The sequence below is a fragment of the Agelaius phoeniceus genome, chromosome 16, assembly GCF_051311805.1.
Source record: "Agelaius phoeniceus isolate bAgePho1 chromosome 16, bAgePho1.hap1, whole genome shotgun sequence".
Classification (NCBI taxonomy): Eukaryota; Metazoa; Chordata; class Aves; order Passeriformes; family Icteridae; genus Agelaius; species Agelaius phoeniceus.
Genome location: NC_135280.1, coordinates 11,896,297 through 11,910,334, shown reverse-complemented (window position 1 = coordinate 11,910,334; position 14,038 = coordinate 11,896,297). Strand labels below are relative to the sequence as shown.

The 14,038-nt window shown below is 41.8% G+C and overlaps 1 long non-coding RNA gene across 1 annotated transcript; it reads right to left on the bottom strand.

Annotated features, from left to right (window-relative positions):
• Positions 1-1,663: 1,663 nt before the first annotated feature.
• Positions 1,664-6,061, bottom strand: LOC143695340 (uncharacterized). The gene is made up of 3 exons (XR_013184447.1): positions 5,861-6,061; positions 2,092-2,161; positions 1,664-1,816 (listed from the first exon to the last, which is right to left on the bottom strand). It is a non-coding gene; the product is annotated as an uncharacterized LOC143695340 (long non-coding RNA).
• Positions 6,062-14,038: the final 7,977 nt, after the last annotated feature.

Here is a 14,038-nt window from a genome sequence, read left to right as displayed (position 1 = left end):
ATCATATTCAGCAACATATTGGATTTCTATTGTTTGGGCTGACTCCTGTGAATATTCAGGCAAGTAAATTTAATGGCATTAGTGCTGCTGAAACTGTAAATTTTTAGTGACTATTAGAGAATGTTCATCAGAAAGTTAATGTGGAACTTGGAAGGCTGAGTGCTCACAGTGGAAACTGGCTGCCAAGAACTCTCCTCACCCAGAGGAGAACCAGAAACAATAGGATAGCAGATACTCATAATGTACACTGTTGGTGCTCAATTAATAGACTAAAATTTGGAGAGAGTTTGGCAGATAAAGCAGGGGTGAATAAATTACAGAATTGTAACCTGCCAACAGACAAAGATGCAGAATTTGTTAAATAGTTTCCCACTCCAAAGCATTCACACAGCACGTTCAGTAGCACCATCCTGCCCAGGAACAGCTCCTCTCCCTCAGGGCCTTCCCACCCAGCTGCAGCACCACAGCCAGCCCAGCCCCAAAGCTCAACTTGGCAACTAAACTGGCTTAAACTAAAGGCCCAGACTGAACCCCAAGTCTCCCAGCTGTCAAATGAGGTTTTGTAGGTCACAGTGCTCTTGGTCAGGCTCTCAGAGGACTGAGCGTTGTCAGCCAGCACCAAGTGGCCTGCACAGTTATTCATGCAGGCAGCTTCAGCAAAAGGACTGATGAATATGCAGACACAAGGCCTCCTTTAATTGTCCTTCCCGAGGTACATTGGAAATGAGGTGGCAGAGCAAGAGTTCTCACCTTTGTTTGATTTATGCTGTAATGGAAATCATCATCTCTGCAGCTTTTAATCCATAAACCCCTGAGTGCCCTGGCTGTGGTGGGGTTTGAGTGCTTGCACGTGTGCTGCCTGTGTGTGCCAGCTCAGGGGCTGGGAGCTCCTGCCCAGAACCTTTGGCATGCACAGACCTGCTCCATCTGGGAACAGGACAGTTTGGAAAGTTTGGTTCCATTTTCTGTTTGGTTATGAGTGTATTGTTTTGAAATCCGTTCATGGATTTAAGATGTGTGAAGACAGGTGTATAAATAATTTTGGAGATGTGGGCTTTAGTGTTTTTGTCTCTCTGATTCCCAGCTGGAGGAGTGCAATGGCATGGCCTTACCTCACACTTGTGCTGCTCTCCAAGGGGCTGCATGGATACCCAGGGATTGTCTGTGGGGATGAGTGGTAGCAGATCCATGGAAGGAGCTCATAAGTGTAGAAAAAGTGAATCATGTCCTGTTGTCAGAATGGCACATCAGGTTTCTCTGTGTATGGGTATTTATTTATGCAAAGAAGGACTCAACTCCTTTGTTTTGAGAGTCTGAGCTGAGTGTCAGGCACCTATGGTCATTCCAGCAGAAGTTTAAATAGAACACACAAGTGGAGATTTCTGAACGTTTCCAAATGTGCAGAAAGCCCAGAGCAGCCCTCAATAAGCCTTTGTGGACAGGACCTTGACTTCCCCTGCCCTGCAGAAGGCAGTGACCAGCACACTGCTGGTGCTGACTGCAAAGCAGTGCCCTGGGCAAGTGGAGCCTGCAAACAAAGAGCTGCTTTATTATTGTGTAGTGTCAAAAATTACTGTGCAGTCTGGGATGATAACCAAAAATGCTGTAATGGGTTTTCACTCTGTTTCCAGGGGTCAGTAATCTTACCCTCTCTTCTTTTTTAATGCAATTTGTAAATGGCTCCATCCACTACTGCTGACATGCCACTTGTCCTGCAGCACTAATGGTGCCATGCTGATAGTTCAAATTTTCTGGAAGTGGCCTTAACTCTTAGTGATTGACAGGAATTGCTGAGTTCCAGGAATGCCAGTTCAGCCTGGAAAGATGTAGAAAGAAAGAAAGAGAAGCTAAGCAAACTTCTGAGAGAAGGTAAAAAAAAAAAAAAAAACAAACAAGAAAAAACAAACAAAACCAAAATTGGAATTAGGGAAAGGATTCTCTGCTGCTCAAATCTCGCATTAGAACTGAAATTCAGGTGCAGGGATGTTTGTAACCCTCATTCAGTGTTAAAAATAAACCCATGTAATCCATCAGTCCAACCCATGGACAAATGAAACCCATAGAATCCATCAAGCACTATGAGGCACTCACCTGTAGTACATTGAGATGTATCTTATGTTGTGCTTCTCAAAGTAAAAATGTTTTCTGGAAATAAAAATACCTAAAAAGAAATTGAAATATTGGTATTTGTATTCTGAGACTCACTAGATTAGCAGCATTTCATCCCCACTGGACATTGAGTCTTTAAAATGCTAATGATCACAGGAGATATAAGGGAAGACAAGATCAGACCTAAATGATTTAGACTCCAAACCTGGTTTAATTCATGTCAATAGGAAAACTTACTCACACTTCAATGCACACTCAACCAAATTGAGATTCTCACATGGTATTAGATTTGTATTCACAAGATGTGCAGTTCTCTTTCATCTGTCAGAAACTGTGAGTCTCTACAGTCTAAAGACTCAGCACATGTGATATTTCTGTCTTCATATGGGTCAATGTAATCTTAATTTATTAAGATTAGTACAGGTTTAGCTCAAATGACGTGTCAATCTGATCTATTTCATAGATTCATTTGCATTTATTTAAGCAGGTTCATGACTCTCCAAAACCAAGGGCAGAGTTCAAGAAAATGACCAAACAGAAATGTTGCACTTTGTGAGCAGGGAGGTTTGTGCACGTGGGGTGTGGCACATGTCAGAGATCACGTGTGAAAATCTTCATGTGTGGGTGAGGCTGTTAGAGCTCCGTGTGTATCACAGGATTTATTGCCTCTGTCAACCCCCACACAGGTTGTGTGCTGGTTTGCAGTCCTGTGGGTTAAAGAACGGCTGCCAGGGCAGCTTTGAGTTAATTGTCACTGTGGGTTTGTCTCAGAAACATAGTCCTACTTTCCCCCTGCTCTGCTATGTTTAATTGTTTGTTACTCAGAGGAACACTTCTATCTAACTTAGGCACTAAACATTTTAATATGCTGAAGGTTAAACACTGAAAAAGTGAAGTTTCTTTTTTAATGAAAAAGGAAACCCATATCTGCTCCTCAGGAGGGCTTCTCTCCAACAGCTAACATGTATTAGCAATTATCCTTCAGAGGAAAAGCTGTCTAATTACTCTATTACCTCAAGTGCAGAGCACTCACCTGGGAAGCCACCAGATCAAGGTTCAGGTCCCATCACTGACTTTAATATTAATTTATGACTTGGCATGTGTGTCTGATAATCAAATAATGATCTGTTTTAGGGAGCTAAGATGGATGTAGATTGGATTTTGGAGACTCCTCTCTCTGAAATAGCATTTCACAGTTTTCCAGACTGTTGTCTTAGGGTTTGTGGTAGCAAAAGATGTTATTCAAGCACTCTAATAAAGGTAAGCATAACATAATTTCAGAAAACATAAGCAAGAAAAAACTTGGAGTTTCTGCAGCTATTTGCATAAAATTTAGACAAGTGGTCTGGAAATTTGAGGTAATTTTTTTTTTCTAATCAGTCTCTATCTTATTAAAACCAGTCGTATTTTCCTGCTCCATTTACAATGAAAGTTATTATGTGAAAATGTTATACTGGCATTTGTTATTAGTTTACTTGGGAGCTCTGATTTACCTGAAGAAATAGAGCTTACAGATTTTTCAAAGCTAATTTAGCTTGTGCGTGGACAACCTTATTACTTAATTTATTTTTCCCCAAAAAAAGATTCATTAGCCCTTGGAGTCTTTCTTCCTTGTGGCTCCAGAGCTCCTGTGTCGGACAAACTCCTCTCTCCAGAGAGAAATGGCTCTGTCTTCCCCCAGTGAGTCACTCCCACTCCTGCTGCTCCCATTGTGTTCATCTGTTAACTTCACAGCCCCGGAGCCAAGCTGCCATTCAGCTTTCTGGGGTGAGATGTGTGCTTGGAGGGAACAGGGGGAGCAATCCATTTGCTCAGAAATCTTCTTAGAAACATGCAGTTTCTATATTTAGCCATGAGAAATATTTGAGGAGCGGGCAGGGTGAAGATTTTAGGTTGTAACTCCTTTGGTGGTGGGACTTTGGGGCAGTTCTGGGTGCTAGTGTTGTTTTTAAGGGGTAAATCTCCTGGACACTAACACAAATATAAAATCAGTAATCAATACAGAATACATCCAGCTCCAAAGGGACTGTCCTTTCTTTCCTATACAGAGTTAGATTTCACCTGAATGTCTTCTACATCCTATTATCAAAATAAGTAAAGATGAATAAATGGTCTGCACTGGTAATATCTAAAGCTTCATATTTTTAAAGCAGCTCAGGCAGGTACCCTCATCTTTAAAAGGAAGGCATATGTTCAGCAAAATGTTTGACAACTGACATTTGAAAGGCAAAATTCTTGTTTATGATATTTAAACCGCAGGCAATATCCAAAGAGTTCCCTCCCTTTTTATAGTTACAATGTTTAATTATTAAAAAAGGAATTTCAATAAGTTTATTAAAACATAAGAAGGTCAGGTATTAAAAGAGAATTACATCTTGCAGAACCATAAGAAGTTATTTTGTTATTTATACAGTCATTAATATTACCGAACAGAGAATAATTTGATAGCCCAAGCAAAATCCTTCCTGTAGCTACTGCCTGCTTTAGGCAAAGCAGTGCTAAAGCTGAAGGCTTGAAATGGCACATGGGATGGCTGGGGAGCAGCAGAGGCTGGGTGAGTGTGGGTGCAGGGGCTGGAGCAGGCAGGTGCCAACAAACAGCCCAGCTCTGACTGGGGGGAACAGGCTGCCCCTTCCCCTGAGCCAGGGACCCAGCAAAAGGGACCCCAAAAAACAGGCATGTGTATTGATCCTGGGTCACTGACACACACCTGCATGTGCACCCAATTAGCAGGCATTAGGAGCAATTATGTCATCAAGTAGTACACAAAAAAAAAAAAAATGAGACTGAAAAAAATTCCTCCTGCAGCTGATGGGGGAATGTGCTGAGATGGCATATAGTGAACTGAGTAATTGTATGGAGAGCAAGGTCCTGAATATTCCTCTTTAGATTTATGTCACCAAGCAGTTAGAGCTTTCTCTTTGGCTGAAAATGTACTTTTTGAAAAATTCAGATGAGGCCAACAGGCTTTGGACTGTGCTTACTAATTTAATCATCTGCTTATAGGAGGAATATTGAAACAGCATTTCTAAGTGCTGTAATAATGCTTATTTTTTGAATCTGGTTTAGTTCATCTGGATGCCACAATACATGTTTACAGGTAACAGCAGTTTGCAGGAAGGAAATGCAAAGCTTTCATAAACCATCTTAGGAGTGCCAAATCACATGTAAGTGAAAAGCAGGCAAACAGACCCCAAACTCAGAAATTCAAACTAAGCATTCAGTAAATCTTTATGTAAATAATATCTATTCTGGAGCTGGTAGACAGTTTGATCTAGTCAAAGGAGAGCTGTAGTACTTGGGGTCCATTCTACCCAAGCCTATAGTGACTATTAACCAATTTTTGGCAGAGGTTGCATAAGAAAGATACATAAAACTTACAGTAGGAGGCAGAGTGATTCATCGGTTATTTCAGGAAGAATGATGTTATTTCCACATAGTTATGAAAAAAATAATTTTAGATTAATGCTTTCTATAAATAAATGGTCTTTAAAATTAATATTGTTCACCCAGAAGCAATTTCTGCTTTGCTGGCACTCCTGTGAAGGACTGTCAACCAGCTGTGGCAGATCTCATCACATGTCTCAACCACAGAGGATTGTAAACCACAGACAATTTGTAAAAAGAAGATGCATCTTGACCATCCTGCCCTCTTATCTGCATTCAGTCAACTTTAAAGTCTCCCACCGGCTACAAAAGAAAGCTTAAATCAGAAAAAGCAGAAAGGTGAGGCACAGAGATTTTCAGATACCTTCAGCCTCCTCCACAAAGCAAACACTCCTTTTTCTTCAGTCAGAATGAATTACGAATTACACTCCAGGAGAAAAGCTAATTATTGTCTTCCTTCAAATTTATCTTGTCCCCCTCAAAGTTTAGCAGTGGTTTCTGTGAGGAGCTGAAGGGTGTTTTATTCTCATCTTCTGTCTTGTTCCAGCTCAATCAGGTGCTCACAACACACTGCTTGCCTCCCCAGCTAATCCTATCCTGGGTCAGCTCCTCCACTTTGTCAAAGCTGCTGATCTGTAAAGTCACTCCTCTGTTGTGCCTTGAAGGATCTTCTGGGTCACCTTCTTTTATTTCACAATGTGTTTGACAAGACAAGTTTGTTTAAGGGGACTTTTCCAGCGCTAACCACATGGCTAAGGTTAAATCCAGCTACTCAGGGCTGTGTTTTATGCCTTGGGAAGGAGTTGTGCTGGTGTTATCTCAAAGATTTTTTTATCTTTTGTACTGGGAATGGCAGAAAATACTGAAGGCTTTTGATAACTCTTTGATCTTTTTTGATCCATATGTAAGGATTTTGACTGTATTCTTGCAGTGCACTGGCAGCTTCCAGTACCAGCAGTGTTTGCTGTCACAGAGGGATGGCAGTGCTTTTCCTGCCTGGGTAAACCACTTTAGCATAAATTCCATTAACTCCCTTGTAAAATGTTCCCTAAATTTGCACAGTTTTTACTTCCAGAATGATAGAACAATTCAGGGTCAAGCTGATTTTCATGACTTGTGTTTTTCACCTCTAAGACTCATTTGTTTGGTGGCTCTGGCTGGACTGTTGATTCACTGCTGTGCTTTGGTTATTGATGAGAAATCTCCTTTTGCAAACACACATGACAAAAGTGTGGTACAGTAAATGTCTCCATTATTGGCAGTCCTCTGAAAAAGAGAGATTTTAGACCCAGCTAATAAACAGCATTGTGAATTTATATAAGTTTCTAGTGCCAGTTGAGCCTCTTTAGCTTTATGGTGAGTAGCTTAGGGGCAAACTGAAAAAGTAAACTTAGCAAACATTCCCTGGATGGCAACCTAAAATATTTAACCACTGCTATGTGATTATCTTTAAACACTTAGGTGGATGTGCTGGAAACTCAAACCGTGTCACAGGTCTGTTTCTGTGTTGGTAATTATTGGCTGATTACATATACACTCTCCTAAATGCTCCCCTGTGTTAATTCTGTCCTCCTAATTACTAAGTAATTGAACTTTAAATGGCTCATAGGTCGGTTTAGGTTTGGCAAAGTTCCCAAAAGATTGCCTGCAAAGTTCATTTTTAACTAAAAAGAAAAAAAAATAAAATAAAAGATCAGCTTCTGACAAGCTCAGTTGAGGAGAGGGCAGAATACAGGATCTTCCTAGGACTGGCAGGACACAGAATTGTCGCCAATAGATTTTTCCCTCCCCTTGTTTCAGACTTCCATTTCTCACAGAGAGACCACCCTAAAGCTGAAGAGAGTGTCATTAAATTTAAATTCTTTCCTTCTTGTCCAAGATGCTGCCTTGGCAGCAGCAGGAAATGATTTCATCTCTTTTTCCCTGCAAGTACCGCACCCACTCCGAGCAGACGTGGGATCAGTGTCCAAGCTGGGCACATCCTTCCCCTCCATCCCAGTTTGCCTCTCTTGTTCTGGGGAGGAGTGCAGCTACAAGGTACTGGTGCTCATCTAGAACCTCAGGAGCCAAACCCAGGAGCATTTCATGGTGAACATGGCATGGATTTGATGAGGGTATCCAGAGGGAATGCGCTGGTGGGGGCAGGCTCTGAGCAGCCTGCCAGGCCCAACATTCATTCTCTAATCTGATTTTTGCTGCTCCCACTTCTTAGCAGGCCCCACGAGCGAGTGCCAATGGATCAGCAGAGGCTACACATTCAAAGCTTCTCAAATAATTTTAAATAGCCTTGCTGGAGTTTCATGTTGACAGCAAGCCAGGTGGAATTTTCCATTTTCTTTCTATCCTTCCAAACAGGAACAGTCCTACTTTCTTTTGACTCTGGTTTTATGTAACTAACAAAAATGACAGATAGCCTTGGATTTGGAAGATTGCATTGGCCTGTTCTGAGCTGCAATGTTCTGTTATCATTGACGTATGTGTTTAAGTGAGCACTGAAGTGTGAATGGCCATCTGTCCGGGAAGTACGAGAGATCCTGATTACTAAAATGAAACCACAAAAAAGCTTTGAGCTTAGCAGCAGCACTAAAACACAGAGGGGGAGAGAGCCTTTCTCACACTGCGGGTGTTTATAGTAGGCTGGTGATTATAACTCAGCATTTGCCTGGACTCCCTGGCCCATATTTTTCTAAATATGTTCACTCTCAATTTCTTTTTTTGCAAACATCGAGCTTTCTGTATTTGCATATTTTGAACAAGCAAAGAGAAGCACTGGGTATTTTCCCTGTCAAAAGTAGCTGTTTTCTGAGGGGATGTGCATTTTCTCATGAAGAGTTGTTCTCTTTACAAGGCTTTCAGCTAGAACGTGCTCTGATTGCATTTGAATGAAGATTTAAACCTACATTCCCACATGGTTGCTCTACAGCAAGGCTGAAGGCTGTTCCTGGGTGCAGCTTTTCCTTTGGAAACCTGAAAAACTTCCTAAGGAAAGGTTTTTGGGAAAAAAGAATCTATAGAAATTATGATCTTTAGAAGGTTGCTGTATTTGATTCAGCTCAGTTTTTGACCATGAGTGACACAGGTTCTGGCAACAGCCGCAGGAGCTGGGTCGGGGTTCCACACTAATTTCAGTGTTTCAATCAAAAGCTCCTTATTGATGATATTTTTGTAAATGACTGATCTGAAAGCTGCTAGTTTATGAAACAATATTTTTTTAAGACAGTCTCCTGTGACATTTAGTATTATAAATTCATGACCATGTTGGCTGCTCTGGTTGGTTTTCGTGGTGCTGAGCAAGTCACCTGTCACTCCCTGCTCAAACACGGGCTGCCTGTCTTTTTTAGAGCCCTTGCATTCCTGATTTGAATCAAAGCAATTTTTCTCCATTTCTGCATTTGCATTTTTCATTGTTTCTTGTAATTACTTTTTCATTATGAATATAGTTATGAAGATACATAAAGGATCTGTTTTTAAGCAAAGCTGTTGATTTCCAAAGACTTCACGCACGGTTTTTCCGTTTTAAATTTAAGTCACGAAATAGAAACATATAAAGCTGCAGATAGAGATACATCACGTTTGTAGGTAATTCTCTGCATTTTCACTTTGGTTAGAGCATCCTTCCTCATAGCAGGGCTCTCTCTAAGTTACCAAGTCTCTGTGGAAATCTGAAGAGATAATTAGACAGTGGAATATAACTGCAATCTACTTTATTTTTTTACTTTACAGTTTAAAAAGCACCTAAGACAGAGAAATATGTAGGAAGCCAATTAAAATAAGAACCTTTTTTCCCTTTCTTTTTGTTGGGTAGATGGTTCAGAGAACACAGCAGCTTTGTACTCTTATTTATTTATTTATTTTGAGTGTAATCTGAGGAAATGAACCGTGGAACACAATTAATGAAATAGCTGTGCTGAATCACATAAACTGGTGTCTGCACAGCTGCCACTCATGTCACAAATGCATCTCTCCCCTAATGTCCACCCGGAGAGCCATTAGCCAGCCGCTTCTGTGGAGGGCCTCCTGTGCTCCCATTTCGGGCTGTAATGGAGCAGGGAGCTGCTGCCTCTCAGGCCTTAGGATGATTTTCCCAGCAAACAGAATGTACAGCAGGAATGGCTGGCACAGGAGAAAAGACTGGAGAGGAGACTTTTCCCAGGAAATGGCTGGTACAGGAGGAATGGTTGGTACAGGAGAGGAGGCTGTTCCCAGGAAATAGAATGTACAGGAAGAATGGCTGGTACAGGAGAGGAGGCTTTTCCCAGCAAACAGAATGTACAGGAGGAATGGTTGGTACAGGAGAGGAGCCGTTTCCCAGCAGATAGAAAGTACAGGAGGAATGGCTGGTACAGGAGGAATGGCTGGTACAGGAGAGGAGGCTTTTCCCAGGAAATAGAATGTACAGGAGGAATGGATGGTACAGGAGAGGAGGCTTTTCCCAGCAAGCAGTGTACAGCAGGAATGGCTGGTACAGGAGGAACACTTTTCCCAGGAAATGGAATGTACAGGAGGAATGGCTGGTGCAGGAGGAATGGCTGGTGCAGGAGAGGAGGTTGTTCCCAGGAAATGGAATGTACATACAGGAGAAATGGCTGCTACAGGACAGAAGGCTTTTCCCAGGAAGTAGAATGTACTGGAGGAATGGCTGGTGCAGGAGAGGAGGCTTTTTCCAGCAAACAGTGTGCAGCAGGAATGGCTGGTACAGGAGGGAACACTTTTCCCAGGAAATAAAATGTACAGGAGGAATGGCTGGTACAGGAGAGGAGGTTGTTCCCAGGAAATGTAATGTACGTACAGGAGAAATGGCTGCTACAGGACAGAAGGCTTTTCCCAGGAAATAGAATGTACAGGAGGAATGGCTGGTGCAGGAGAGGAGGCTTTTCCCAGCAGACAGAATGTACAGGAGGAATGGCTGGTGCAGGAGAGGAGGCTTTTCCCAGCAGATAGAATATGAAGGAGGAATGGCTGGTGCAGCAGCAGCGTGCCGGGGCAGACAGGGAGTGTGGGCAGGTGCAGCGGCTGGAACAGAGCAGAGCCCAGGTACAAATATCCAGAGCAGTGTCAGTGGCTCAGCCTGAGATGTAAAATGACTGCCTGCAGTTTTTTGATATCCAACAACACTCCAAACACTAAAGGTTCTACTGCTGTGTTTATCCTTAGCTTTTATTTCATGTAATGGGTGTGTGTTCCATGCCAGTGAGAGCACCAGGGAGGCAGAGGCAGATGTACTGCGAGGGCTGGTCCCAGGAGGCTGACCCAGGTCATCCTTGCTGAAGTGGCACAAAGCCAGAAGCCTCCAGAGCCCCAGGATCCAAAATCTTTTCTCTTGCTGTGGATTAAGGGGTGGGAGAGGTTGAAGGACACCTCTTCTCTCAGCATTTGCCAAGCTGAACCCTCAGAGCTGTGTTACTGTGTCACTGCTGATAGCAGTTTTATCAAGCTGAATCTAGTCTTGCTCAGGAGGATATTAATAAATTATCTGGTAATGAAAAATGTGAGGGGAACCACACTCTTACATCAAGGCCTGATGATTACTTTGATAGATGCAGTGGCAAGATTTTCCTGACAAGGCAGAAATGAAAAACATGACACATGGACCTTTAAGGGTGACCCCAGAGAAAACGCATGTTGCTGAATGATACAAAAATAGAACAGGAAAACAGAGGCTCCAAGGGGCTCAATGTCAGCAGCCAGACAGATGGGCTGCACTGATCCACTGATCACTGAGGGTAGTGCAGGGAGAGAGGAGCCCTGCACTGGCCAGGGCCAGAAACACAGCACAGGCAGCTCTGGAGAAGCATCAAGTGTTAAGAAATTTAAAAGTAAAGAGGGGAAGTTGAAGGGAAATAAAAAAGCAAGCGTTAATAGGCAGTGAGCTAATGGGAAATAAAGCCAGAGAGTGTCATGAATAAAACTGCCCACTTATTCTGCAGGTATTTTAGAAGCTACCTTAAAAATAACTAATGCAATTGAAGATGTCCCTGCATCAGTTTAGGATTTCCTTAGGTGGGTAAGAGATTAGATCACTTTTAGAAGCACAGATTACTAAAAATAAGGACTATCAGAGCACAGATTTTAACTAAAACTCTGCAGAAAAGCTGGATGGTATTAGGGTGGGACACTTGATGGATCTGAGAGTTTATGTAGCCTTTAATTCTGCCAGAGTTCCTGTGGAAAAGCACATGAACCACTCTTATTTTTTATTCCTTGTAATCCAGGTGTTACTGATGCTCTGTGACTGATGTTCAGAATGTTCCAGTGTAAACTGGAAAGAACACTAAAACTTCAAAAACATGTAATAGAACTTACCATGATGGCAAACTGATGAAAAATAGTGGCCAAGTGGGGCAAATTTTCCTGTTCTGATTCTACTAAAAGTTTGCACTTAAGACTCATTTCCATGTGTGTCTGTTTACAAACATCTGTAGAGCCTAAAAAGAAAGAATTTGGATCTCCACTTGTCCCTGGGTATTTAGCAGGTCTATTTGGAATTTTCATTTAAAAAAAAAAAGGTAGTTTGTAAACTCTGGTTTTGGAGAAATGCTCACCTTCCCAGAGAAGTGACCCCTCAAGACCGCAAATAGACAAATCAATAGAAGATATGCAGTGAGAGGTGAAGGTGCTGCTGTGATATTTAAGTGCATGTGTGGATTAGAAGCCATTTATAGGGTGTTTTTGAAAGGTAAAAGCTCAGTGAGCATGTGTTTGTGTGGTGTGTGTGTGTGAGGAGGTGGTTGGGGTTTCTTTTCATTTTGTGCTGCTGTAACTACAGGGCAATTGCTTGCCAGATGTCAGGGAGGTCCAACATCTGATTTTGAAGTGGAACATAATAGATGATCTACCAGGGAGTTCAGCAAACACCACACATAGCTTTAAACTGTCATTACAGGAAGAAATCCAGGAAGGTGACATTTGGTGACATACTGGGTGACATTTGAAATGACAGCTCTTGCTTTAAGATGTAGCATTCCCTCCTGCTGTGAATCAAGGGAGTCTGCACTGTGGCTATGACTTGTTTTATTGATGACCCTAATTTCTGCCAAATGTAGCCAAAGAGACTGCACAGAGCCCTGTCTGTAGCATCCAGGGAGAATTGGTGCAGTAGGCGAGGGCAACCACAGAGCATTTGATATGCACAGCAGGCTCAGAATGACTTGGCTCTGAACAGGAGTTACAGCCTCTCCTGCACTCCTCCTAAAGAGTTCTGTGAGGAGAGAATGAAGAGCAGCTAAAAGAAATTCTCCCACCGGAGGAGTGTGTGTGCTGTACTCCATAAACTTCCTGCAATTGCAAAGTTTGGTGAGCAATAAAAGAGCAAGTTTGGTGCTTGGGTTTCACCAACACCTGCTGCTTTCAGGAGTCATCAGTGAATGCTCACCTTCTATACCATAAAAATGAGCTGAATCTTCACTTCTGGAGGCTCTTGGAGCTAGGGGGAAAACTGTCACTGTCATATTTTCTGAAAAATCCCTTCGCCAGGATTTCTTCTCCTGGGAAATTGAGAAGCCTAGAGAAAAATGTAAATAATAATTATCTGATCTGCTTCTCCAGTGCTTGGCTGCTTTGGAATGTGGTCTGGAGACTGTATATCCAACAGGTCCATGTTTGATTAGTTTCTTGTGAATTGTTTTGACTTAATGGCCAATCACCATCAGCTATGTCAGATTCTGGAAGCAATCACGAGTTTTTATTATTCATTCTTGTTAAGCCTTCTGTCTGTATCCTCTCTCTTTCTTTAGTATAGTTTTAGTATAGCATTCTTTTATGTTATATCATAAAATAATAAATCAGCCTTCTGAGAAGATGGAGTCAGATTCTCATCTCTCACCTCATCCTGGGGACCTCACAAACACCACAGAAAACCTGGCTCATAAACAATGACCTGGGTTCTTCTTGATTTCTTCCTTTCTTTTTGGGAGCCAGAGTTTGTTTTGATTGCTCCTCACTCTGCCCATCAGGGTTGGCAGCACTGTGGTGGCTGCAATGGGGACATCTTTGTGTGTGCTTGGACTGGAGTCTACTGAAAACCCTTGTAAATGTGAAAATCCTATCGAGTTTGGGGTCAGTTTTGGTGTTCCTTGTTGTATTGTTAAAGCTACAGGGAAAACCAGCTGGTTGCAGACACCCTTTAAGACCTACTTTGATTTCATATGGAGTTTACTTTCTTGAGCTTTCTGTGCAAGTTTATGGAAAACTCTAATGTAGAACTTGCAGAAAATTGTCAACAACTGGGATGTATTATTCCCATTATATATTGTATCATTACTCAAGCCAGTACAGGAAACAATTTTATGAATCAGAATTAGACTTCTGGGAAGATATTCTGCGTCATTTGTTATCAATATTATTTTAGATGCCATTAACTGGCAATAAAATTTGGATGCAAGTAATTTTAATTGTTGAATGTTATATTAGCACATAATGCTCTAATCACAAATATATTTTGTTTTCTGGTGTTAAAATGAAACTGCTGTACTTTAACAATTTTGTTATATTCAAGAAGTGTTTGATTTGCAGTCTCTGAGGTAGAGGAAGGGACATGAAGAAG